The following is a 26,887-nucleotide window of genomic DNA, read 5'->3' on the forward strand; positions in this document are numbered from 1 at the left end:
CATTATTAGATCAAGTTGGACTGCACATATCCAGGTTTGTATAGTTACCCACCCTTCCACAAAACAATGTTTGCATTTTGTTCAACTTGGCAAAGCCCCCAGAAAACAGAGTTGCCCCCAAACCCTTCAGGCTCCGTAAATTCCACATATATGGTATTTACTTTACTTCTGCCTGTGAATCCAGAGTCCCATGACAGATTATTTTATTTATTTTTATTCAAAACTCAAGCAAATACAGGCTTACTTAGCCAGATCTCAGTCATGCCTCTGGTAAATCTTGCCTGTTGCTTGTTCTATAGGCAGTCTCAGCCTGCTCTGTTCCGAAGGACCTGTCTGGTGTCTAACCCACATGAAGGCAAAGGAGGTAGTGAAGGATACTAGTGCTCTGCTGAGCAATTTATCTGTCAGTCCAAAGAGATGACCCCTGAACAACATCCCAGAGGAAACTCAAAAGCTTTGACAGTCTCTGTGAAAATGTCTTGCTAACATTCATTCTCACGGATACCTTGAATGGGAACACCCCTGGACAGGGCTTTCCTAAACAGGCTACTTTGTGAGACTAAGAAATGCTTTGTTGCATGGCACATCTATAGCATCTCTTAGGGATAAAAATTTCCTATCTGCTGTGCTTAGTTTCAGAGCCAAGCTCTCACCAAATCATAAGGTATGGCAGATATCTATTACAGAAAAATGTCTTGAAGGAAAGCAGATAGAGCAAAGATACACAAACTTTACTATTACAATTTATATCTAGGGGAAAGAATATGCTCTGAGTAAGGGAATGATTTCAGCAATTCCAGAAAGAGAGGCCAGAGTTTTCAAAAACAGCTCAGGATTCCTTGTGGATTGCTGCTCAGCCTTTAACATTCTGAGGATGATCCCAAGGACAGCACCTTACTAGCAGACACTGGCACATGCACAGATAAATGAACAAATGTTTATATGGCTTCAGTTTTGGGCAGAGATACATTAAGGACCTGGGTGGACTGAAGTCCTGCCTCAGACCCTTTGTGAATTAAGCACTTTGTCAGGAGTGATGACTATAGCATTAATGTCTGTAGCCATAAAAAGAACCCAAATGTATTTCTATAGAGCCTACAGGGATGGGGGAGAGCCCCTGCCACAAGCAAAATAAAGAAGAGAGGAACCCATCAGGCCTGGGAGGCTCCTCCACTTTGAAGGAATCACATTTGAAAATTTCCTTCACAGTTTCTTCAATAAACCCACCAAAAGAATGAATGCAATGAAAATCCATGGCTTGTACATTTTCAACCCTCATCAAAAAGAAAAAGAGACAAAGCAGGCAAAAAAAAGTTCCTTCTTTAATTTCTTTGTAAGCTTCAAGACTGGTATTTGTTCTGCAATTTCTTGACAGAGAAGTCCGTGTTTTAGATGTACCTCTGTGAAGCATTTATTAAATAAAGGCAGAGCATCTCCTCTGTATTCTGTATACCCAGAGAGAAGGAATTCACAATTCCCAGTTGCAGGACATCTTCAGCCAAATGGGAGAGAAAAAGCCAAACCTCCCCAAGGAGAGGAAAAACCCTGTTTTCAGCCTGAGAGTTTTAAACAATTGTGATGAAGTGTTCCATGATACGTGTTTCCTTCAATGTACTGGCTGGCTGGCGTCAGATGGAACCAGGGCTGGGTAGAGAATGGGGAGTGTTATAAAGTGAGATTCGTATTCCTTTTATTGCAGAACCCATTAGAGTGTAGTCAGTGAGGCAGGAAATTAGTGTAAGGGTGATTTAATGAGCAACATGATTAAACCCTGATCCAGAATGCCGGATCCCATTCCTCATTAGTTCCTAAGCAAGGTCAGACAAGTCACTTGGACTAACCTGGTAAGACTAATAGAGGTTCCTGATTTTCCAGGTGCTCCTTTTTGTAGACTGGAGCTGGATTTCCAGAAGCAATGAACATGCACAACTGGAATGTAATTTTAAGGAGCTATATAAAACTAAACTCTCTGGGGAAAAAGAGATGCTACAAATCTCAAATTCATGATTCCTTTTAACAGTAACATGTCTGAGCTTCAAACCTTCATCTACAGTGACATCTCACCTCACTGGGAATAACTACACTGGCAGCAATATTTGTGACGCATTCAGAGACCAGTGTAATGACCACATTAAATGAGTTACTGAAGAAATAAGTAATTCTTTTTTTCACTGTAACAATTGTGCAATAAATAAAACACAAATTACAGTGAAGGAATAAGCTCTGCCAGCAACAATATGAATGAGTGAGGAACTAGCTTGGGTATTGCTGCACTGCACTCCTTAGTGTGCCCAGATACAAGAGTATAGTAGCAAGCAAATATGATTATGCTACTTTCCAAGATGTTTCCATACAGTTAGGTGTGATGCTGCACTCGAATAAATCCTTCCAGAACCAGGCAGGGTGGTGCAGAGACATCTGAGCTGCTTCTGTGCACACATATAGAGGAACAAGATCAGGTGTTACATATGATCAGTGTTTTTCCAGATAAAGGCAAGGGACTCATGACAGGATTATGAGATCGCTAATAAGATCAGCTGCATCTCCTGTGTCTGTTTACAAGTGGCTGCAGAGGGGGTAGAGCATACTTAGGTCACGGCAAACTCTTTTCATCTCAGAGCCAGCTTCCTGCGTAGGAGCCTGGATGCTCTGAACAGTGCTTCCTTCAGGCACCAGGCCTTGGAGAGCTCAGGTCTCCCAGTGAACAAAAAGACATTTCTAGGAATCCTCTTTCCTTTATCCCCTAGGTTCACCCTACTCCCACTTTTACCATCTTATAATCTCAACTCCATTGTTTGTTGTTTGGTTTTTTTCTCTTCCATTACTAGCTTAAGCTGAAAGAAACAAGGATCTACAAAGAAAAAAACAGCTTTTCTGGACCAGCTTGTGCAGCTGGGGAGACTTGAACAAGCTCTCAGGTGTACAGCACCACCACCAGGTGCTTGACTTGACATTCCTCTCTCCTGCCTGTCCCCTCAGCACAGCATTTGCCTTCGTTCCCCTCACCCCTGCCTCCTTGCCTTGTCCTTCCTCCCTTCTCATTCTGGGAGCCCTCTCCTTTCCCCTCATCACCTCCTTCGTCTCTCTGCTTGCTGTGATTAGACAGGAGAACACAGATTTATGTATTCTCTACATGTGCTTCTCATTTTTTCCGGTCCCTCTCTGGCTGTTGATTTCTCCTGGTAGGTGAGTATCTCTTAGCTGTCTTCTTCCTTTCTTTCTGACCTTTCCTCTGCTCCTTGTAAGGCATTCTCTCTTCTCATGCTGTGAAACGTTCATGCTGTTTCATACTGTGAAATGATCTCTCTCACACTCTCTCTTGACTATATGTCTAACACTCAGTAGTATCTAAAGGATGCTGTTTCACAATAAATGCATAAGCACTGCATCAGGCTGCTGTCCTCTGCAGCTGCCTAATCCAATATGGTATTTTAAAGATACTTCTTAAAGAACACCAGACACCTTAGCTATCTTAGCATTTTCCTTCTCAGCTCTTTTGAAAGATATATATAAAACAAATTCATTTTTTTCATCCAGCTTGAGGTCAGCAGCACATGCAGTGCTGTCTTAGTTTGCACAGCTTGTTTGCTGAGGTAGGACTAGCTGTGCATTATTCTCTATTTCCCCTTTAAAATGCTCCATCTTTCTGACACTCCAGCTCTGGCAGTGAGATTGTGCAATCAGGTGACTCAGTGACAGTCTGGTTTGCTGCATTGTGGCATCCTCGGAGCAGCCACAGCGGTTTGTACACAGAGCTCCCCGGGTGAAGGCTGACAGGAACACCAGCCAGTAACCCGGGCATGCCGGGGTTACCCAGAGCTATGCGAAGCTGCGGCTTTTTTTGAGTGTGCATCATCTGCTGGCCCTGCAGTTTTGGGGCTGAAGGAGCAGCCTCTCAAGAGAATACCTGCCTTTGAAAGAGTCATTGCAGCCAGACATCTTGAGAATCCTTTGTTATAATGGCCTCAGGGCCTGCACAGATCGGATGTTGCCTCATCGTTGAGACCATTTATTATTGATATCAGAAATGCTGTGTCATTAAACAGAGGTCATGAAAACATCCTTATTCTGCTAAAAACATTAGCTCATCATTTCTGGTACTACAGAAGGCAGGAGAGACCAGAAAACCTAGTGGCTGTGAGAAAGAAAATGTGGACTGCATCAGAGGCCCGGGAAGACCAGAGAAGAGCCCAAAGCTGGTAGCTCACAAGGAAAGGTGGGATGTTGCTTAAAGACAGCTCTCTGGGCTCAGGATCAACTGCTATGTCTGCGTTTGTGTCACTTGGGGTTACCATTTTACCCCACAATACTTTGATTTCTCTCTCTGTAAAGCAACAAAACTAAAAACCTCCCTCACTTCACTCTGAAGACTTTAAGGCGCTTCAGAGGCATTAGCTAGTTAATCGTCACTGCAGAGAGCTGCTGTTACCTCCTTTTTTTAGAGGGAAGCCAGAGGTACAGAGGGGTTATTTGTTTGCTTGTGAACTCTGGTTCAGGATTGCCATCTCCTGATTTCTAATCTTAGAGAAAGGCATGTTTTTTTCCTGTGTTCTCATGTTGCTGAAGAGTTAATGGAGCAACAGAAAGCATTTTAATTTATTTTACTAACTATTCTTTAAATTTATTTTCTTATTCCTCTTCCTCAGGCAATTTTTTTAATCTGAAGAGATACTTCTGTGCGGGAAAACAGTTCTTGTAGATTATGTTTCACTAGTTTAACAGTGAAGCTGCAGAAAAATATTTCCTTTGCTAGCTGTGTTTGATTTCCTGCACTGCAGGGATGTCCTGTCCGCGTCCAGATTCAACAACAGGCACATGGGAGTTGTACCCCTTAGCTGCTTGGGGTTTTTATTTATTTTTGCTACGGATTTCTTCAGAAGAGTAAGTATGAAGAACCTGTACCGTGGGTGCACCAGCCAAGATGCGTTGCCCCATCTCGTACCCAGCCAGGGCAAGCCACTGCCTGCTCTGAGGAAGCTTTTTCAGCTGGTGTTCCTGCCACACACCTGAGCACACACCGCCAGGGTGCGATTCTCGGGGGAGTGGGGCCATGCCTCCGCCAGGTTTCGGGTCTCTCCTCGCCGCGGATCCCGGCAGGCCTCGGGGGGACCCCCTCGGCCGGCCCGTCCGGCTGCGGGCCGGGCAGAGCGGCTGCACCGCCGCGGGAGGGCGCGGAGCCGGCGCCCCGCGGAGGGGGCTGGCGGGGGCCGAGCCGCCGCCGCCCCGTCGCTGGGGAGGCAATGCGGGGCAGTAGGGAAAGAGTTAAGGGAAGGTGGCGGGGCAGGCCGGCTGTCGGAAGCGAGCATGTGCAGATTGCACCCGCATCCATACCGCGGGCGAGTGTCAGTGGCACACTTCACCTCCCGCCGCCGCCGGCCGCAGGGCACCCATGGACCCCGGTGAGGCGATGAGCCGCGGAGCGGCCGGGAAGGTGGGGGGGACCGAGCAGCGGCACCGGCACCTGCCCGCGGCCCGCCGCCGCCCCCACGCCCTCCCCGCCGCTCGCTGCGCGGCGCCCGGGGCGGCCTCCGCGCTGCGAGCGGCGGCGAGGGATGCGCTGCCCGGGGCGGAAAGCGGGGGCCGGCGCCCGGCGCCGTTTGTTTCGGTTTCTGGCGGCGGGAGGGCCGTGCCGCCTCCGCCGGGCTGCGGCCGCGCTTCCCGCCGGGCGGGCGTCGCGCAGGGAAGGCGGGCGGGCGCCGGCCTGAGCTAGACAAAGGCGGGCGGCGGTGCGAGGGCGGCGGAGCGCCAGCTTCCCCGCCCGCTGGCGGGCCCTGCGGGGGGCCCCGGGCAGGCGCGGCGGGGGCCCGGCGTGTCGCCCCCTCCCGGGCAGCGGGGCCGGGCGGTGCGGCCTGAGGGAGTGGAGGCCTCCAGGGCGCCGCCCGCGCCGCCCCCCGCTGCCCGCGCTGCCCGTCGGAGCGATCGCCGGGCCGGCGGCGCGGGAGGTGTCGCGGGGATCTTGCTCGGGAGCCCTCGGCCCTGCTGGGAGGTACTCGGAGCTCTGGGGGAGCAGGGTGGGAGAGTTGTTGGAACTGGAACGGCTTTTCACTTTGAAGTGCCCCTTTTTGACAGAAACGAAGTGTTTTGAGACTTTTTTTGGTATTAATTTAAGTAAAACTTTATTCCAGGGCATGAGAAATTGATGTGAAGCAGCCCGGCGTTTGCAGGGCGGAATTGGGAGATGAGGGCTGGCTGCCATCCTTTCAGTGACTTTTCTGCAACCTTGTGAATTACACATGGTTGTAACGCCAGGAGGTCAGGGACCCATATGGTACAATCAGCTGAAAATGAGAGATTTTTGTTTTGGTTTGGGAGTTTTTAAATTTTAAATTAGTCTCAATATGCTTGCTGTTTTCCGTTTTTGGTATGGAAAAACATTCAGAATAGCTGAATTTTGGCGCAATTGAAAATCTGATTACTTTTGTCCCCCATCCTCTGCACTGGGGTTTTGAAAATTGTCTCTAGGATGCTTAGGAGCAGGGATGCTGCCCTGCCCCTCTCATCTCCAGTTGGAATGTTAGCTGGGACTTCCTAAAGAGCATTTGGCATTGCTAGCCCAAAGCTATGGGGGAAGTGCAAACTTGTCATGACTCCTAATTATGTAGCAGGAGCAGTAAAACTCTTTATCAGATGAAATATTTACTATTGTTCTGCAACATCGCTTATTTGACAGGTTTGCCCTGTTTCCCCTTTAATTCTGAGGAAAAGGAGTCCTTGCAGAAGCTGGATTATTTTGCAGGCGAGGTGGTAACAGCTCTGTGACTGCCAGAACTGCGTGTGTTGGGGATGTGCAAGAAGAACAGATTGCCCGAAGAGCTCTGTTCTGTGGTTTACAGGAACACAAATGCATTAATATATGTACGGCATCAGAGATGGGGCTAGCTACTGGTTGGTGGTAAACAGGGAGTCATGCAAAGAAAAATTACCATAAAATTATTGGGAAACAGAAAAGGAAGGCTCACTGACATAGAGCTGTTAATGCCTGTAGCCACTTTGCAGCCAGCACTGAGGAGAACCCCGTAGGAAGTCTGTAAGACACTCTGATGCCTGTGGCACGTCCTGAATCCCAGTGAGAAGGTATGACCTCTTCCATGCAGGGTTGTCAGTTTGTGCAGTGACAGCAAAGCTTGCTACTGTGAATAAATTAAGATTGTTCACTTAAATTTGAAAGTAGGTATTTTCTCCTTGAGAAGCTTTTGTGCATATGTGTGCAAATTTCATAGTTCTGTGTTGAGGCTCTCACTGAAGAACACGGGTGTACCCGTTTGTAGAAGGGGAAGGTGAGGTACAGAAAGGTGATGTTTCACAGGTAGATGTGAAATTGAAACACGAGAGTTAACTCTAAGTCATTTGGTTTATCTAGTAGCTATAGCAGCTTCCTAAACAAAGGTCAGCAGAAGTGTTACAGGCAGCTTATTCGAAGTCTGAGGAGCATTTTTAGATCCTCTGATCACAGGCAAATTGAAAAGGGAAGTAGCATGGTCTGGTGAAAGGGAAATGGAGGGGCAAGCAGGTGTTGGGGTAGTAACTGCTTCCGACTGCCAGCATCTCCCCGCTGAGGCTCTGGCAGCACCTCCATGGCCTTGGTTGCTATTGCTGTTCCCACTCCACTGTGCGGTGATGGTGGAGGCAGAAAATGAGTTGCTTCATTGGGAGAGGTCAAATCTTGACGTTCTTGTGGCAAGATCCCATAGCGGTTTATGGAAGTGGGCAAGGGGGGCTAAAACGAGAGTTGTGGATAGCTTATTGATGTGTGGGTTGAGAGTAACCTAGATTTCTGCAGACACGTGGAAATGATACTTGGTAGTGGGGACTCTGTGGTTTTGCTGACAGTGTCATAACATGATGTGTTGTGGAGCAGTAAAGGTAAATTTAACCTTGAAGGGACATGCAGGTTCCTGAGTTGGAGTGTAAGACAGGAAGATGTTGGTGGACTCGGCACCATTTGGAGTCTTTAAATTGAGATAACTTTTTACAATCTATACTCTTAATTCAGCATCTTGGAGAAGTCCCAAGGAGTGAAGATGTAGGGATCCCCTTGGCCTTGCAATTTGTGGATCTACTTATTCCCATACATCAACAGCACTGCAGAGGAGGAGTTATTTTGCCATGTCCTAAATGTGCTTGTAATACCTGTCCATTTGGTTAAGACAATGATTGTACTTGGCTCACATGCTTCAGGGCTGCCAGCAGTCACTGCATTGTGTCCAGGAATGCTATTTCCTCTCATGATGTAATTAGCCAGATGTTTATTGTTTTTGCATTCCTCTGAAGCATTAGAAATGAGCCACAATCGGTGACTGAGCATGCTGGGAAGGAAGGGGTCTGGGGTCAGTGGGGAAGAGGGAGAAACGACTCTTACTGGGGCATAAAGCCCATCTTTTTGCTGTCATCACATGCTTTGATGGCAAGTCTTGTTTGTACCCTCAGAACTGTACTTAACACAGAGTCTGGGACTAGACTTTGTAGGTTTTGTCTTTCCTCTGCTGCATGGGATCAGTCACTAAGTGTCTGTGTGATGCTCGTTTGAACAGTCCTTTGCCAGTTTTGGAGTTGCCACCCTGACTGTGGCGTGTTTTCTTGTGCACTTTGCTCATAGTATGAAAATCTAATCTCCTTAAACTAAAAGGACTTCTGCCTTTATCCAAGTTACTGAGCTCTGTTGCAAGAAACAGCGTGAAATTTTAATAAACTGTGAAGTGCAGGAGATTTTACTAGGTTTTAGGCAAAGAGTCCTTTCTGTTCTTAAACTTTCTGACATAAAGATGTTTTTCCTTGTGGAAGATGAAAGGAAAGTATCCTGAAAAGGTTCTCAAAAAAGAGAAGCCTGATATATTGAGGAGGCTTAAAGGGTAGTGGCATGAAGGAGACCTGCTTGTTCTGATGATTAAATCATAGAGGTAATGGGAAGTTTTATTACTGCCATTGTACCTTATGATTCTTCGTTTCTGGATTGGCTTTAATAAATGCCATGTTTAAGAAAATGAAATTAAGTTGTTGCGTTGTTTTGTTTTGTTTCTTTTTTCAGTCTCTGGCAGCCTCCTATTACATAGTAAGACCAGAGGTAACAACTCGACTAATTAAAGGGCTGCAGTGCTTCATTCCCTAGGGCTAATTATTCTGTAGGAAATGGGTCAATTACTTAAATTGTTTGCCGGCAGGAGGCAGGAAAAGCCTTTGTTCCCACTCCTCACCTTCCTTTTGTGGGAAGCACTGCTCACCTCCATAGGCAGCTGCAGTACCTTGGTAGGCTTCCAGGTGCCAGAGCCATATCCTGCAGATGGGGAGATGGCACCTGAGCAAACACCTACGTGGTCCCTTCTGTCTTGTGTGTTCATGTATAGCTGCATATGAAGCAGTGTCCAACAAAGGTGTTCCTGGGCTGGGTCTGGAGTGAAAGAAATGAAGTTGAGCAATACAAGTTGGAGTTCTCTTTCAAAATTACGTCTGCCTTTTGTGAAAGGTGAAGTATGATATTCTCCTTACTGCTTCTCAAAGAAGATTGATCGTCTAGGTAGCTGATGTTTTCCGACATCGTTATCTGCTTGTGGCTTGCTTGGTATGGGTTTGTAAATGATCCCTTTTTACTTCTCAGATCTGCTTCCTGTATGTATTTTAGGATTCTCTGGTGACTTTGTTGCCTGACTGTGACGTTTGCTCTTAGCTCCGCAGGCTCAGTACAGACTGGGTGAGGAAACAGAGGACTGATTTGCCTTGTACATCTGAAATAAACTGGTCTGCTTTTTGCATTTCTGCGTTGGTACATGAGGCAGGAGTATCCGGATGGTTTCTGAGCTCCTAGGTGAGGTGGTTGTGCAGGCAACCAGAAAGAGTCCTGAATGAAAGCCAGACTGGGCAAAGGCTTTGGCTCTGCAGGAACAGATTACCAACATCTGTGCCAACCAGGAACAACGTGCTCTTTCTGGTTAGTCAGAGCACTACATTCCTGGCTGTAAATGATACACCAAATAATGTCTAGTGCAAGCCAGAGTCCATGCACCTCCCAGTTCAGCTAAAACAAGTGTAAAAGACATGTATTTGCAGGTGCACACTGCTCTTTAACATGTCATTAGGGGCTAAATAAAAGCTAGACTGCTTTAGAGATCTGTTTGTAGGCATATCTGAATGAGAATACCTATGAGTTGCTAAGTCAGAGGTGTCTAATCATTGTGTAAAAGAGAGAAACATTTTATGTTACCCTTTCTTTTGTTCTGGATTTTTATTAGTGTTAGTGCAGAGAGGTTAGCCACAACCTTATTTAAAAACTCCCCCGCCCTCACAGGCTTCTGTCAAAGCTGGATTAGACGATGGAGGGAATCTTCCCTGTCACAAATGCGTGCTGTCTTGCTTTCATTGCATAAGATCCAAGCATTAGTAGTTGTTAGATAAGTGTTGATATCGTAGAGTGGCGAAGCTGCTGTTTGACACCTTCCGTGCTGGATCTTTGCTTTCAGGTGCGCCATGTACTGAAGGTAGCCTGTATGAAAGACTTCTGCAAAGCACCTTTCTGTCCTGCTCTCCTTGACTCTGCTGGGAGCGTGAAGGAGGTGATGAAGTTTTTCTGGAGGAGGAAGCTCTCTCTTTAGCATGGGTAGCTGTGGCATAGTGCAGTGTGTACTGCTAAGTGCCTTCTGGGGATGGGGAGTCTGTTTTGTGGTTTTTCACCGTGAAGACAGTCAAGCTTATTCAGCTCCACCAGGGTAATCTGTGCTGGGAAATCTGGGCTGGGGCTGTGTCTATACAGAGCTCTAGGTAGAGTGGTTCCTCGCTGCTTACGGCAGATAGTGCCTGGTAATAGTGGTATATGTGGCTGTTTGCTGCTATCCAGCTTAGCAAAGCTGGGCTTGTTTAATCCGCGGGGCTCACTTGGGCCCCTTTATTTTCTTTGTGTGTTGTGGCAGCAGAAGTTTATGGTAAGGATGCTTCCAGTAAGTTCTAGAGGAAAAGTTATTTCTTTTTTGTGATTTCTGGTGTTTTCAAGATGTGTATATAGTTTCCCCTAGTGGCATGATAGATACAATGTGATTTGGTTTATTTTGATCCAGCAGTTCTTCCCAAGGCAGATCTTGCAATTAAGCTTTTAGTTGGAAGTGGGCTTGCATGAGAGGCACAGGATGTAGGGCACAGTTTATAAAAATGCTCTAATGTCTACCAGAAAGAGAGAAGCTGCTGTGAAGGTAATGTCATGATTCCTTAGCAATGTAGAGCTTGGCTGTTGTTGCTTTCCATTTTCCTTTGCAGGTTAATACTTTACAATGGAGATGAGATACTGAGTTTCCAAAACATCAGCTTTGGTCACTTCAGCTGACAGAGGCTAGTGTTGTGTCAGGAGTGCCCTGGGCATTCCCATTTTCTGCAGTGAAAGACCCGGGTGCATATAGAAAGTAGACATTATATATTATATTATGCTATATGATATTGTTGGCATAAAACCTGTGGATGTGCAAAAAGTCAACTTCAAGAATCCAAGTACTCCTGCTGGGTAATTATATCCTTTTGGAAACAATACCTCAGGTTGGTGATTGTATTACGAGGTATTACTGCTCACTATAAAGGCAACTTAACGTGTAATTCTTTATTCACAGATTAGCTAGAATAAAATTAGTTTTTCAAAGATCAGATCAATAAGCAGAGAACGTTGATTTCTAAAAATGTAATGTATGCACATGTTCTGATTCACCTCTGATTTTCATCGTATGAGCTCCAAGAGCTGCAATAATGGTTAGTGCTCCACTTTCAAGGTGGGGTACGCTGCCATTATGTGGTTAGGGTGTTTTAGGGTGGGTTTTTTGTTGTTGTTGTTGTTTTTTTCTCCGATCTACCTGTTGGACATAGAAGACGAGAAAGTGTCACATTCTGATGGGAGAAATGTAGTTTTCACAGTTTGAGATCCTTATTTGAGAAACAAGGACTGGGCAATGTCATGACAATGATTAAGATTTGCTACACTTTGGACCAGAGCTTGGCAACATTTGGAGTACTAAAATGCTCTGAGTGCTAACACCAGCACTTGCACTGCATCTTTCATCTGAGAATCTCTCTATTCTTAATGAATTTTCAGTGTGTCTCTGTGAGGCTGTTATTATTACTGTCATTTTGCAGACAAGTTGATAAAATAAAATGCTTGTATAATCACATTCAACAAGCCAGAAAAGGCAGGAATAAAATTCAGGAATACTAATGTTTCAACCTGTTCTTGAGCTACTATCTTGTACTTTCTCTTTTGCCAGAAAAGAGACAAAAAGCATTATTTTGGTAGCTTTTCTCCCCTTTCCTTTTTTTTCTTTCTGTTGGTTTGTTTTGGTTTTTTTTTTTTTGCATTGAGTTAAGCAGCATGAAGTGAGACATTATTATGCAATATATCTAAGTGTGCATGTGATATTTGAAAAAATGGTAATCAGATAAGTTGCTAGGCAACAGTACCCTGCCTTCAATTACCAAAAAGCCAGGGAGTTTGCTTTCATAATATAACATGTGTTCTGTACTTCTTCGTAAAGCAAGTGTAGGTGGAGTTTTGTAAGAGTTGCTCCTTTTTAATTCGCCTCCTTCTTAACCTGCCATATTGCGAGGTCAGATTTGACCCCAGTTTTAGAGAAAAGTATTCACAGAACCTGAAATCAACACAAAAGAAAGTTAGACGAGCTCTTGAAGATAATGAAGCATATGTCAGTGTGCATAAGTAAATAACCATTCACTCCCATGGAAATGTGGGTCTTGGATGGTTCAGCAGCTTACATAAAGTAGTCTATAGCTTATCCTTGGGACCATGAGAAATAAGAAGACGCATGAGAGATGCATAATCAAAGGTAGATGGCAGGGATATGTGGCAAGCTGTGAGAAATCTTAAAACACACACAGTGGCCCATTGCCTCAAAAATATTGAGCGCCATGGTAATGCATGAAAACCTGAATGTAAACCCAGGTGGTTCATTGCCTTGGCAGGAACAGAATGCAAGGAACATAAACAGGGATGAGTGTACATGGAGGAAAAAGTGGGAGTCTAATAATGTAAGACAGATCTAGCAGCACAGGGGAATTTGACTATGTGTTTGTTTGAAGCCTGAGGGGTTTGCTTGTTTGTTTGTTTGTTTGTTTTAAGACATTGCAGGATAACAACAACAAAAAATAAAAACTCTTGGCAGTTATTCTCAACACGTTTCTGCTTTTGGTGCTAAATGACCACAGAAGCATTTGCAATACTGTAGTTATGTGATAGTGTGGGCATCTGACCAAGCCTCTTCAGCTATTGGGTTGTGGCTTTTAAAAGAAATCTGAAACTCGGGAGGTCTAATGTGCTTCTCGAGGCTTTGCCAGAAGCTTTCAGTAGAGATAGGCAACCAATCTAGAGATATCTGAGGAAGGGTGCACCTAACCTTGGAGATAGTTTGTTTACCTCAGGTAGCTGCAAGTTGTTACCTTATGGAGTTGGTTTTGGAATTTTATTGTTGTGTTCCAGAAGAGAGGGTTTTTCTTTTCAGGAGGTGGAGATTGCATAGCAGTGCATTGCCCCAGGTATCTGTCTGAGGGAATTCAGTCTTTTGGGAAAGGAAGCTCAGCCGCACCTGCCACGTTTTGTGCTCTATCTACCGGTCAGGGTTCCAAGATGTTCAGATCCCAACTGTCCGTGTGCAGGCTCCCAAGCCCCCGTGACAAGGCAGCAGGGCAAGGCGTGGTGGGACTTCAGCTGAAAGTGAAAACTGCATCACCCTCTGTGTAAGTTCTGCCAGACCAGGGTGAGTTTCTGAGAAGGCGGATGCCTGCTTTCGGTTTCCAAATGTGGCCGTTTCTTCCCAGGAGAAACCCAGATAAGCCACTGAAGAGCATTGTGACTCTGTTGGTAGGGCAGTTTATCACCAGGTAGTTGCACGGACCCGAGCCTTCTTTTTTGGAGCGCTTTGGAAATAATGAAGCGTAAATACTAAAATAGACAGTTGAAGGAATGCACAACTAGCCACTTCCCCATCAGGAACATGCTTTTCTTTTTGTTTGCTTGTTCTTTGTATTGTCATTTGATGAGTGCTACTGCTAAATTATGCTAACATGCAGTCCCCAACCTGCTGACACCAGGAATGTTGGTGTCTGTGTTAGAGGAACCGTCAGAGCATGGGCAAGTGCTCTTTTCCTGCACTGAAAGGGAAGCCTGACTCTGGTCTTCTAGTATATTTTAAATTTTTAATGTTTCTGTATATGCAATTGAAGGTCACACCACCGTAGTTGTGGGTTTGTTTGCTTGGTTGTTTTTTTCCTACTACAAACATTACAACTACTTCAATGCAGAAAGTTCATTTAGCTACCAAAGAAAAAAAAAATCCCCTTTTCTGAACAGCTTAAGTGTTGTATTAATCATGTGAGCTTTAAAGTCAAACCTTTATCTTCAGCTCTACCTCTCTGCTCATGTGTGTTATGGCATAGTCTTGGCTAATGAAGAGTCTTCAATGATTATTTTCTTTAAAGCATAGATCGATGTGTAACTAAATTAATGGTTTCTCCAGCACTGGGAGAAAGGGGCTGAACTGAGTGGGCCTGTGTTGCCCTAAGTTAGGTTGGCTTGAAGCCCTTTGTAAGGTTCATGTTAGTGCATTGAAGGAGTCAGGAGTGTGTCACGCTTGCTTATTTTGTATGGTTTTATTTGTTACTACTTTACAAATCCAATTATAGGCAAAGAGATCTGACTGTGTACACAGCGTTCTTGGTGTCCTTGTGATCCAGGGAAATGCTTTTAAAAATTTTGTTTGCATGTGTCTGATAAATAGTTCAGTAGAAACTATATCCAACTATGATGAAATGTGTGTAATGAAAATAGAATACATGCAGATAATTTTTAGGAACATCAATTTTGCAACTATTTAAATCGGAGCTAGCTAACAACAAAGTTCTATCCCAATTTGATGTACAAATATCTAGCTGTTAAAATAGCAACTATTTTCATGATAAGAGAGACTCCAAAGTAGATGTAAGCCTCAGTGCATAGGCAGAAGCTGCTAAATATGTCTCTATAATACCCATGTTACATTGATTTAATTAGTGGTTTTATGCTATTCATCGCTCTGTTAATCTTGGTGGGAAGGTTTTGTTGGGGGAGGATTAGTTATTTAATCTACATTTTTAATTGGAGTGTTTTTTGTAGTTCAGTGTTATCTAAATAAAAACAGTGTGGGGGTTTTTTTGGGTTGTTTTTTTCTTTTTTTTTTTTTAAGGAAAACGTTTCTCTTGAATTCCTGTTGGGCTTTGGTACTCAAGAACTGAGATTCATTAGAATGTGATGATCCCATTTGTTACAGTCTGACACATAAATATTCTTGCTCTGTAAGTTCATCACATGCAATTAGTCTAGAAAAATGCTATGTATAGACAAGCCCTTGGAGTGTAAGATCTGTGAGGCTGACAGGAGTATGATGTTAGATACTTGTGTGTTGGAGCTGACACCTCAAAGTGTGACTTCTGTGAATATTGGGAGTGTGGCATCCTAAATGTCAGTGCTTGAGAAGTATGGCCCGCACTCACGGGATCTGCTTGCTGGGGTTGTGCAGCCTGAGCTCAGCATGGAGCTGAAAGGCAGTCGGGTCACCGGAGCTGGCAGGGAGAGGCAGCACCAGTGTCCCTGCGATGGGCTGGGGTGGTGGCTAGGTGACGCGGGCAAGGACCTGCTTATGTGAAGGCCACACTCTGTGCTGGATTGGGGAAGGGCAAGGAGGAGAAGGGCGATGGGAGAAGTGAGGAGAGGAGGTGGTGGAGATAGATCAGGTGGCAATGTTAGGAGAGGGAGAGTGGGGATGAAAAGGAGTCAGCAATGAGGTTTACTTTAAAAATCAGGGGATTGGCTGGGAAAATGAAGATGAAGCACTTTCTGGTAGACCCTTCAAGGGTTAACCAAGGGTTAACCTTGGCTGAGATGGTAGCGGTGAGGATTCTTTAATCAGTGGCTCCAATGAAGTTGCTCGGTGTGTTTGCTGTGGCTGGGATCCAGAAGGACAGTGGAGTCAAAAGGCTCAGCCTCACCAGGGGAGAGGCAGCTGCTGGGGAGCCACCCTGGGCAAGGGGCAGGTACAGGTACCCGAGGCTCTGACCAAGTCTTCCAGGGCCCAGTCTACCAGAATTAAGCTGTCCATACGCGTTGCTTTTTCAGTGTTTAAAACCTTTCTTGCACTGTGCTTCATTACGATTAAACTGTACTTCTTTGGTTTAGGAAGACTGTGTGGTTGGTGTATTAGCTGTTGGTCGCACGCATTTGGTCCGAAAACTGCTGGAGTCTGAAACGGCTCAGACTTGCTGGAGGCAACCCGGTCAACCTGTGGATGCTGTGAACCAGGAGCTGAGCAAAAAGCAGGAGAGCTCCAGGATTCCTTCCCGGAAAAGGTAAGGACTGAAGGGTCAAACCGATGGGTTCAAACTGCAAGTTACTTTCTGGAAGTGTAAGTTAGATCACCATTTGCACACGTTGCCCTTGATTTCTGTCTGCTTTGAGTCACATCATTCTGATTGCTCATCATTTATATTGCCCAACTTATTCCAGTGTTACTGTCTATTTAAAACCTTACACTCAGGTAGCCTTAGACAGTTTAAACAATCAGGACAGTGGAGCAGTATCTCTGAGCTAAACCAGAGCAGTAGGTAAAGAGTGGAGGGTTGCTCTCTCTGGTGGTAAAAGCACAGGTGTGAGTCAGATGATGAGGAATCTATTCCTGGCCCTAACAAACAGTGCAGCCTCTGCACCTGATTCACCAGCATGCGAATACTAATCTTTTTAGGCTCCTCTTGCTGCTCTCCTGTATCTATGGCATTCTGTTCACACTTACACAGAGTGGATGTAAATGCTATCAGGTTGGATGGGTGATTTATATCCTGGCAGATGGACTGGACATTGTGGAACCAGAACAACAATCTCCAGACCCTGCAGCATTTTCAGAGTGCTCTGTGTGTCTGCAGTATGCGGTATGGTGCCCTAACAGGAGGTTAAGCACAGGTGCTCTCATACAGGGTTCAGCAGTTCAGGCTACAGTATTGTTTTCCCTATTGTGCATAAGGTTTCATGGGTAGCTTGTGCACAGTACTTTATCTCTGACTGGGAACTGGCTTTGCATATGCAGATGCTACATATATAAAATTCAGATTAACGTAGCACCTTCCTTCCTCAGCCTATCCTGTCTCAGGGGTCTCATTACCCTCTCTAAGTGGTAATGCCCAGGAGATTCTATGCTAGGGGATTCTTTTGTCCCACTCTTGTAGGTGTTCTTGCTCTGATAGTCCCCTGTCACTCTCTGAGGCTGGGGAGCAGACCCAGTCAGCTGCTGAAGGAACGCTGTAGAATTATGGCAACGCTAACAGTGTGGATCAGCAGGGTCCGCTGCTGCCTCAAGCTCCGATGGTGATTGTGCTGCCCTTTGTTTAGCTGAACGTAGGGCTTCAGTTGGTCCAAAAGTGTTGTCTACTGAGCAGTAAAGTCCAGACCAGTGCTGCAAGGTTATGACAAAGCAAGTGTCAGCAGCTTCCTGAGAAGCTGGTGATGGACCGAGCCTTGGAATGAGTCCAGCCGTTTTGTCAATGGTGCAGCCATGAGTGCTCCTGAAGAAAGCTGTGTCTGGCAAGCGCTCTGGTGTGTGGTGCTGCTGCTGTGAGTAGAGCAAATGCTGCTTATTGCCTGCCCTCCAGAAACATCAAAGGAAGCGCAGACGTCTCCTATTACTGTTAAAACAAAAACTGATCGCAGTATGGGCACAAGAAAACATAGATCCATTGGCAGTAGGGCAAGACTATGAATTATTAATTCCTCCAGTGCCTCCTGTGTGTTCCATCCACTCAGGCTGTTCAGGATGTTGCCTGCTGGAGATTCAGACAGATCTCCTTCCCAAGCCACGGGAACACGACCCTGCAGACTGTGATCACCACTCTGCTTGGCTTGTCCTCCATGAAACTAGCTCATGCGTTGTTGTGACATCCTGGAGGACACAGAAGTAACCTCTGATCGTCCTGTGGGCTGTTGGTAGGAACTCTTGCAACACGAATGAAACTGGGACGTGTCTGGCAATGCCAGCCTAGAATTGGCGGTGCGGGGAGGGCAACGAGTTAGGACCAAGATGGCTGGCTGGCTGGCTGCTCTGGCCCAGTTTGGAAGAGGGAGGTGGGGTCGCTGCATCTTTTGTGTAGCATTGCTTTGGTTCATGTAAGAGAACTTTTACTATGTCAGCGTGTCCTTAGCTCTGTCTTGCTGAGAAGCCAAAATGTTGTCTGCTAAAAGTTCCCTGAGCACAGGCAGGATTTTTTCTCCATGCAGAGTGCTTTAGTGGAGAAGACTGTATTTAAATGGCTGTTTGGGAACATCCGTGAAATACATAGTTTTTCTCAACTCACTTACTACTGGGCGTTTGTCTATGTAATAGTTGTCAGTTGGCAGCTGAAGTTGAGAGGCAATGAGGACTTACGAGGCTGCAGAGACTAAATTCTCCTCTGATTCTTCTATGAACTGCTCTGAGCTGAGGTAAGAGGTGCCTTGTGTGAGACAAGGCATTGGTGAAGGTTTGGAGGTTTGTTCAGAGGCTGTTCCTCAGCATAAAATGTACATACTTAGATGTGGAGGGGTTTTTACTCTTTTTTTTTTTTTTCTTTCCCTCTTGCTGGTTGGCATGAAGATTCCTTCAGCCATTTCATGCTCACAGGGTGTACCATGCATGCAATGTTGCAAACTTTTGAGCGTTTTCCTCCATCATCCTTCTGCACCTTCCAGAGTTGCTCTTGGCTATTAGGCTTTTGCTGACAGGTATTCAGATTTTTAGTGTGGGAAAAGCTCCCTGTAACTAGCAACTGCTGTAGAAATGCTGAGCTTCTTAAAGCAAAAGTTTAACCTTTGCATTTACAGCTGTTGTGTAATGTGCCCTACCCCATTTTGAGAGCACTTCAAATGTTCTTAAAGAGCTTTCAGGAAAGGAAGAGAATAATACTTAAGTTAAAACGAGACACTGTAACTTGCATCCAGAACAGTTTTTAGCTTCTCATTATGCCAGCTAGCTGAATTTGCCCTAGAGTGAGCCACCTTTCAAGTTGTCTTAGTCCAGAAGTGAGGGAAGCTGTGGAGGCTAAGATAAAATCCCCTGACTGTGTTTGAAGAGTCCTCACCTAAAGAAGTGGTGGAACCATCCTGGGGGGAAGATTGCCCAGCTGGTTTGAGAAGTAGGGTAGTTTACACAAAGAGGGCTCTCAAGGAAGAAAGGGTTGGTCCTGAAGCATGAAAGATGTGTTTGTCCTCTTGTGGTCTTGGCAGAGTGAGAAGACAAACTGGATTTATTTTATTTATTTTTTTTTTTTTAGATCAGTGGAAGAAATAGAGCAGGCAGTAGGTTTGTGGTTTCCATAGTGATGTAGCTGTGAAAGCTTTGGTATGGCTGAGCTTTGCCCGCACTGTAATCACACTTGAAGATTATGAGTATTCAGCTTTCCTGCCAGGGAAATGTAAATATACATCAAACACGGAAATAGCTGAAAATGCAACTGCATGTCCATGATTTGTTATGTATGCTATGTTACCTGAGTATGTGGATGTTGGGAAGCTCAGCTCTATCATGGCTTATTTGTCCTGTATCATAGAATCACAGAATGTTAGGGATTGGAAGGGACCTCAAAAGATTATCTAGTCCAATCCCCCCTGCCAGAGCAGAAACACTTAGATGAGGTTACACAGGAATGTGTCCAGGCGGGTTTTGAATGTCTCCAGAGAAGGAGACTCCACAACCCCCCTGGGCAGCCTGTTCCAGTGTCTCTCACCCTCACTGTGAAGAAGTTTCTTCTCATATTTAAGTGGAACCTCTTGTGTTCCAGTTTGCACCCATTACCCCTTGTCCTATCATTGGTTGTCACCGAGAAGAGCCTGGCTCCATCCTTGTGACACTCACCCTTTACATATTTATAAACATTAATAAGGTCACCCCTCAATCTCCTCCAAGCTAAAGAGCCCCAGCTCCCTCAGCCTTTCCTCATTAGGGAGATGCTCCACTCCCTTAACCATCTTCGTGGCTCTGCACTGGGCTCTCTCCAGTGGTTCCCTGTCCTTCTTGAACTGAGGGGCCAGTTGTCCTGCACTGAAACAGTGCATCAAACTGTCGTAATACCACAGTTCTTGCTGCAACACACAGTGATATGTTGACCTGTGTTCTTTGCTTTATCTCATCCGTACACACACACATTCCACGTCACTGATGCCTGTGACTGTCTGCTCACCTGCACTGATTTCAAACATGCGCTGATCAAGAAACATGTGTCTGACCCTATCGGGGCCTGCCAACTGTTTAGAGAACCACCCTGTGAGACTTGGAGAGGTGTGCTGTGTGCTGCTCATGGCCATCACCTCACTTCTTCCTGTGGGACAGGGAAATGGGCTGCATATGACATTAAATCATGGTTTATTTCAGGAATGTCAAACTCATTTTCCCCGGAGGCCACATCAGCCTCGCGGTTGCCTTCAATGGGCCGAATGTGATTTTAGACAGAACTAGTTACATTTATACAGTCCTAAAATTACATTCGGCCCTTTGAAGGCAACCGCGAGGCTGATGTAGCCTCTGGGGAAAATGACACCCCTGGTTTATTTTAATGGGCATTTTGAGAGTGTTTTAATTGTCAAAACAGATGGCCTGTGGAAAAGTTTTGTGTATGGAGAGAGCTGTTTGTGACTGTGTATGGTTGAATTTGTGAGCCTTTAAATCTGGCTCTCAGAATATGTTGGAGTGCAAAACTTTTCAGCATCTCAGCTGGTGGATTATCAGTGGGTCATAGAGGTAGAGGAAGAAAATGCTCAGTGCAAATGCTGGATGAACACATCAGACAGGCATGTACCCAGTCCTGCACACCCACCTGCACAGTCCAGCCTGCATGAGTCACCAGCATTTGTGCCTCGTCTTCTTCGTTTTTATTTGTACTGCGGCTGGATGCCTCTCTTGCTGTTTCCCTGAACAAATCTCCCCTACCTTTAGCGTTTGTTTTGCTCATCTGATGGATGTAATGGATCATCTGTTCCCTTTATAGAAAGGAATGTTAATTATTTTCAGAAGGCTAATTAGGTTGCTAATGAGAAGCTCTACTGCAGTAGTATTTCCTTTAATTACTCACTCTTAAGTGCTCTACAGAAGAGCTTATTGAATATGCTGTTAAATACAAATGCTTGTATCTGGCTCAGGGTTGCACCGTCAGGCTCCCTGAAAGAAATGCTTTGGTAAACTTGGGAATCCATGTGACACAGATGACTGAGCAAATGAGACCGGTGCTGAGAGCTGCCTAGTCATGCAGCCTTTGACTACATGGGAATTAAGTGCTTCTGCAAGTGACTGGCAGCAGTTGCTCTCCGCATTCCAGTTTTGCTTGATGGCTTTTGGCGGTATTGATAACCAATTGTGCTACTTGCCAAACTCATCTGTAGTTAGATGCAGCCCTCACACCAAGTAGTTTAGTCTAATTAGCCAGCTGGCAGCCAGAGGCACAGAGAGGTGGAGTGACTCATCCAAGGTCATGTTGCAGATCATGGCAAACCTGGTAATAAAGCAGAGGTTTCATCAGTCCTGTTAGTTCACTGCACTATTCGGCCCACTGTGCATCTCTTAAGGTCAGCACAGTTCACTACAGGACTTGCATCGGTTTGCATGTTGCTTCATGAGGCAGCACAGCTGCTCAACAACCCCATCCATGTACCCACCTTGGCACTGACTTAGGAAGGTCCTTTTCCTTCTCCATTTGAGTCCTGGCTGCTACTCGCTTCTCTCCTTTTTTTCACCCTTTGTTCTGGAAATCTCAGTGCCTTTTAGAACTGCTCTGAGAGAGCTACTGTATTCTGGATGACATTTTAGTTTTAGTACTCCCAGGAAGAGAGGTGTTGGGGTGGGTCTCCAGCATCCCCCGCTTTTTAAGTGCTGAACCTTCATGCAGCTCTGCAAAAGAACTTCACTTTTGGGCAGCATCCTCTGATGTCCAGTCCAATTCCTGAGTGTGCTCTTAGCCAGGCTCCTGGAATCCTTTACATGCCGTAGCTCTAAGAGGGAGGATGGTGAGGGAAGGCTGCTGAGTGGGGTCCACTTCCAGGCATCAGAAGATGCTCCCTATGCTTATAGACTGATCATCAAAGACCCAGTTGGAGAAGGAAGGAAGACCTGTCAGTGTTGTGGATGCAGTGCAAAACTTCATATGTTGTACTGTGCTGGCAAAGTATCTAGGTGCAGGTGACTCTGTAGAGTGACTTAGGCATAAGAAATACCCAAGAAAACTATTAGCAGCATGAGAAAGCAAAAGTCACCCTCCAGTTCTTTTCAAGAACAGATGTGCACTGCTAGAACAACTTATATCTGTGCTCCACACGTGCATGACTCCTTCGTTGAGGCACATTTCATTTAAAAGTTAACTTTGCTTGCGTAGCATTTAAGTTAATTTTGCATATCTATACAGCTGTGGGAACTCTGAGAGACAGTGAAGATATAGCGAAGCAAGTTGGTTAACTGCAGTACATAGAAGTTGTAAGTTAGTATAAGCCTATGCACAAAGAGCACATTGAAAAATTTCAGGGTATCTATTTTGAACACCTTGGCATTGCTATGAACTGTTGTGCAAAGTAGTGGAAATAGTGCTGTTTAGCATATGTGTAATGTGACAAGTTTGTTGTTGTATGTATCAAAGCTAGTTATATAATGGAAGCATATTTAGGTTGTTTTACTCATGGTGGGAGATAAAAACTTAAATTCTTACTCATCCTACCAACAGTGTATTGCTTAATACCTAGTGATTATCATAAAAGTCCTTAACATGCTGCAGGTTTGTGTACCTCTAGAAATGAATGGACAAGCTGACCAGAATGTGTGCCTCCAGGACTGTCAATAGTAGATGCATGATTCAGGCACGAAAATGACAGCTCTTAAGCGTTTTACATAAGCAGGGACAAGATAACATATGGTGCCTCTCTGGTTCCATTTGCTATGGGTCACCTGATGCTCCGTTTGTTGAGCAGATTTTAAAGATGGTTTAAAAAGAATTTAAGGGTTGGGTTTTGGAGAGTGGTTTGTTTTTTTTTTTTTTTTGGTGGCCAGTATGAGCAGTATCTAACCATTTTGCTTAAAATCGAGGAATTCTTTTCTATTCTTATCACAAGACAGTTTCCAACATGCAGATGAGAACTGGCGTCTTTGCTCAGCTGGCTCTTTGCCCAGAGGCATAAGGTACCTATTGTTGCCCAAAGGGAAAACAAGATAAAACATCTTGGTTGATAAGACCTGAAATTACCCTATGTAACCTCAGGTATTTCACAAAGATGGATAAATCGGTGTTGTATGTGTCTGAAGCATCTCTAAGTAGGTACTGGAAAGATGCAGGAGTGGTAGCATCAGGAATGTTCAAACTCCAGTGTTGTTCACAGGATGTGTCCGTCTCCAGCTACTGTAACAGGCTCTACTAACTACAAATGGGAGCCTGTGGAGACAAAGCTTGTAGTGAAGGTACCTTTGTTAAGTGCCTGAAATACATGAATGAATTGGGGCCTCTGTGCGTGTGGGAGATGTTTATATGAAATTCAAAAGCTAGTGAAACTGTGTCACGCAAATAATTAATTTGTTAGAATGGTATCATGTTGCAGTGATGGTGAAAGGCAGATTAGTGGAGGCTGAATCTCAAAGAACAAGTCACTGTTGGAGGTATGTTTCACTCAGCAAGAGTGCAGTGCCTGCACAAGGGAGGGCTCAGCTCCTCACTGCTTCACTGACAACTGTGCCTCCTAAAATAACAAGCAGTTGTTGAGAGCATATCTTTAAACTTTTATCTTCAGGAGAGGGCAAAATAAAAGCCGAAGACATAAGTTGGGAGTTAACGGCACCACAAATGAAGAGCTGGGCAGAAAGTCCCTGGCAGAAAATAGCATGACCCTGGAAAAGCCCTGCCCGGTCCAGCAGCTCTGTGGCTAATGCTTAACGGGGCAGGACACTCTTGTCACCCCTGGCCAAGGCCATGCTGTCTAAATACAAAGGGACATTGACATAGGTGAAGCCTTAGGTTACAGTTCAATGGAAAGAAACAGCTGAATTGCCCTTCCATGGAAAGGCCTCTGCTGCTGCATGAGACTCCAGGATGGCAGGCCTGCTGCAGCCCTGGCTGTTTGCTTTTCTGGTTGTGTTTGCCAGGCCCCATGGGGAAACTGGGTCCTTCCAACCAGGTGCAGAGGGCAATAAGCTTCCTCTGACAAGTTAACAGAAATTAGTGGAGGCTTGGTACTTGACAGAAAGAGAAATGAATTATGGGAGGCGTTGAGAACAAACTGGACTTCATGGATGGGAAGTTGTGGTTTTGCCACTTCCTCTTACACGTTCCTATCTGGTGTAAATGGCTCTGTCACAAATAGGCTGGTAGATGCATCTCTTCCAGTGGTGCAGCTGAGAATGTCTTGTGTTTCATAGGATCTGGCCACTAGGCTACCGTGAGACTTCAAAAATAAGCCTCTTCTGGGAACCAGATGGAGTATGTTCAGTTCCGTATTCCCTTCCCTACTCTGTGCTGGTGTGGCCTCATCTGGAGCGCCGTGTGCAGTTCTGGGCACCACCGGATAAAAAAGATATTAAGCTACTGGAGAATGTCCAGAAGAGGGCTATGAAGTTGGTGAAGGATTTGGAGGGGAAGCCAAACGAGGAGCAGCTTAAGTCACTGGGTTTGTTCATCCTGGAGAAGAGGAGACCTCATCACGGTCTACAGCTTCCTCACACTGGGAGGAGGGGCAGGCGCCAAACTCTTCTTTTCAGCAACCGATGACAGAACCCCAGGGTATGGCAGGAAGATGTGCCAGGAGAGGTTTAGGTTGGACATTAGGAAAAGGTTCTTCACCCAGCACTGGAACAGGCTCCCCAGGGAGGTGTCACAGAGCCAAGTCTGACACTGTTCAAGAAGAGACTGGATAACACCCTCAGACACATGGTGTGAACTGTGGGGTTGTACCGTGCAGAGACAGGAGTTGGACTCCATGATCCTTGTGGGTCCCTTCCAACTCTATGATTCTCTTCACAGATCAAGTGTAATATGGTTTCTAAGGAGAGGTAGTATGTTCTGCTGGGTCAACTGATATTGCAGAGGGGTGAAGGGAGGCAATAAGTTTCAGGTACTCAGGCTATCTTTGGGCTTGAAGCTGTTTGAAGTTGAGTATCAGGTTTCTGTCTCTAATCTGACCCAAGTAACAAGATCAAAGCTACTGAAAACATCCTCTGGGTCTGGAGTTGCTAATTCTCCCTGGTTTGAACATGTTTGTAGATATCCCACCATCTTCCTCTCCCTATTATTTTGTATTCCAGCAACTCAGCTTCCAAGCAAGACTTGCAAAGAGCACATCTCTCCAAAGCCAAGCATGGATCTGTACTGCCAGGTTAACTTTGCCACTGAGCAAAACTCCAGTTCTTTGTTCCAGCTGCATTGATTCTAAAAGCACTGGTGCAGGAAGATGATGTTGCTAAACTGCTCTCATGTAATTTTCATAAGTCTTTTGTCTGTTGTCTTGTTTGGCCACTGAGAGACTTTACGTGCCTTCCCCGTCTCTTCTGACTTAGATGCCTTGGCTGTACCTGGGTGCTGCCTCTTCTCAATGATTGCTCAGCAGCTCAACCATGAGAGGAAAACTGCCTGACTTTTCCTCCCCTGTTAAGGCTCCCAGCCTGTCTGGTTTGAAGGATTCTTTTAACATGGGGTTGGTAGACAGAAGGAGGATGGAACGTGTATCCAGATTTTATCTTGTCACTGTAGTAGCTGTGGAAATCTATGGATCTTCATTATTCTCGGCTTAAGTGAAGTTCATGATTAGAAAACAGTGATGAGTTTACTTCCCTGACATCTGCCCCCTACAGGGCTTCGGCTACTAAAACACTTAGAAACTTACGTGTGTGTTCTTCCTTGTTTCCTTCTATTCTACAAATACTCCAGCTTCTAGATCCATCTTCTGTTCTCAAGGCAAGGTTCTTGCAGGGTTTTCCCCAAATTAATTCTTACCAGCTTTTCCTTTCTTTCTATGCTTTTGGCTCGCTGGGTCATAGTGAAGCCTACACAGATATGGTGGTAATTTTAAGAATGAAGCAAGGGAACTGCTCTTCCTTCTACTGTGGCAGCTGTGTATGTGTACTCAAATTCAAGTATGCTTTTGTCATTGTGCTTTGACTTTTTGTGACTGTGCCATGTTTCTGCACCTGAGAGTGGAAAATGTCTTCTGTGCAGATTGACAGCTGATAAGAGTGAAGAGGTAAGTAGTATTTTTACCTCATTGCTGAGTTTAAGGATTAGAGTTAGCAGTTCTTAAGGATTTTCTTTTCTAAGGTGTAAGCTTAATTCCTTTTTCAGGTGTTTAGCACGTAGGTGGTATTAACATGATGCAGTTAAATTCCACAAGTCCTGAAGCAGATTTATGTTATCTGCTATTCAAAAGAGATGGTTTAGAATTTTTCAGAAGGCTGAATGTGTAGATTGGATCTGGGATAGGGGATGAATGTGAGTAGGATCGCAGCACATACCACAGCCCTAAGCTGCTAGATCTGCAAAGCAGTCTGAAGCTGTGGTATTTCTTTTTTTTCCATGATTTGTGCAACCCAGTGCTTTAAAAGATTAATTCTTGGACCACGGGCATTCAGAAGCATCTGAAGAATCTCTGTGCACTTACATACAGACTTTTCTGTCTTAAGGAACCTAGAGTCTTACACTTAATGTTGACTAATAAATACAGTCATGTTCTGAAAATGCTTTCCTGTATTTGGAGCAATGGATCTGTTTATTGGTTTTATTGGGGAGACTGTTCAATATAGTGTGGTCATTTGGCCACACTGCAGTCGCAAAAGAAGATGTGGAAGAACGGTATAAGCATAATATTAAACTGATCTCCTTTCAGAGGCACAGTGTAAAAGCTGGAATT

At 45.1% G+C, this 26,887-nt stretch overlaps 1 protein-coding gene across 4 annotated transcripts in view; it reads left to right on the forward strand.

Moving 5' to 3' along the window:
* Positions 1-5,259: 5,259 nt before the first annotated feature.
* The window catches only part of TMEM229B (transmembrane protein 229B), a 30,530-nt gene continuing 8,902 nt past the window's right edge, over positions 5,260-26,887 (forward strand). The window contains exons 1-2 of one of the 4 annotated variants that reach the window (XM_082058722.1): positions 5,260-5,399; positions 16,184-16,353. The gene's annotated coding sequence lies outside the window, so the exon portion shown is untranslated. Of the gene's footprint in view, positions 5,400-5,885; positions 5,987-7,054; positions 7,075-16,183; positions 16,354-26,109; positions 26,225-26,887 lie in introns of those variants that run through there. The other 3 variants (XM_082058723.1, XM_082058724.1, XM_082058725.1) reach the window with 3 other exon arrangements.

Source organism: Streptopelia decaocto (assembly GCF_964273445.1).
Source record: "Streptopelia decaocto genome assembly, chromosome: 7".
Taxonomy (NCBI): Eukaryota; Metazoa; Chordata; class Aves; order Columbiformes; family Columbidae; genus Streptopelia; species Streptopelia decaocto.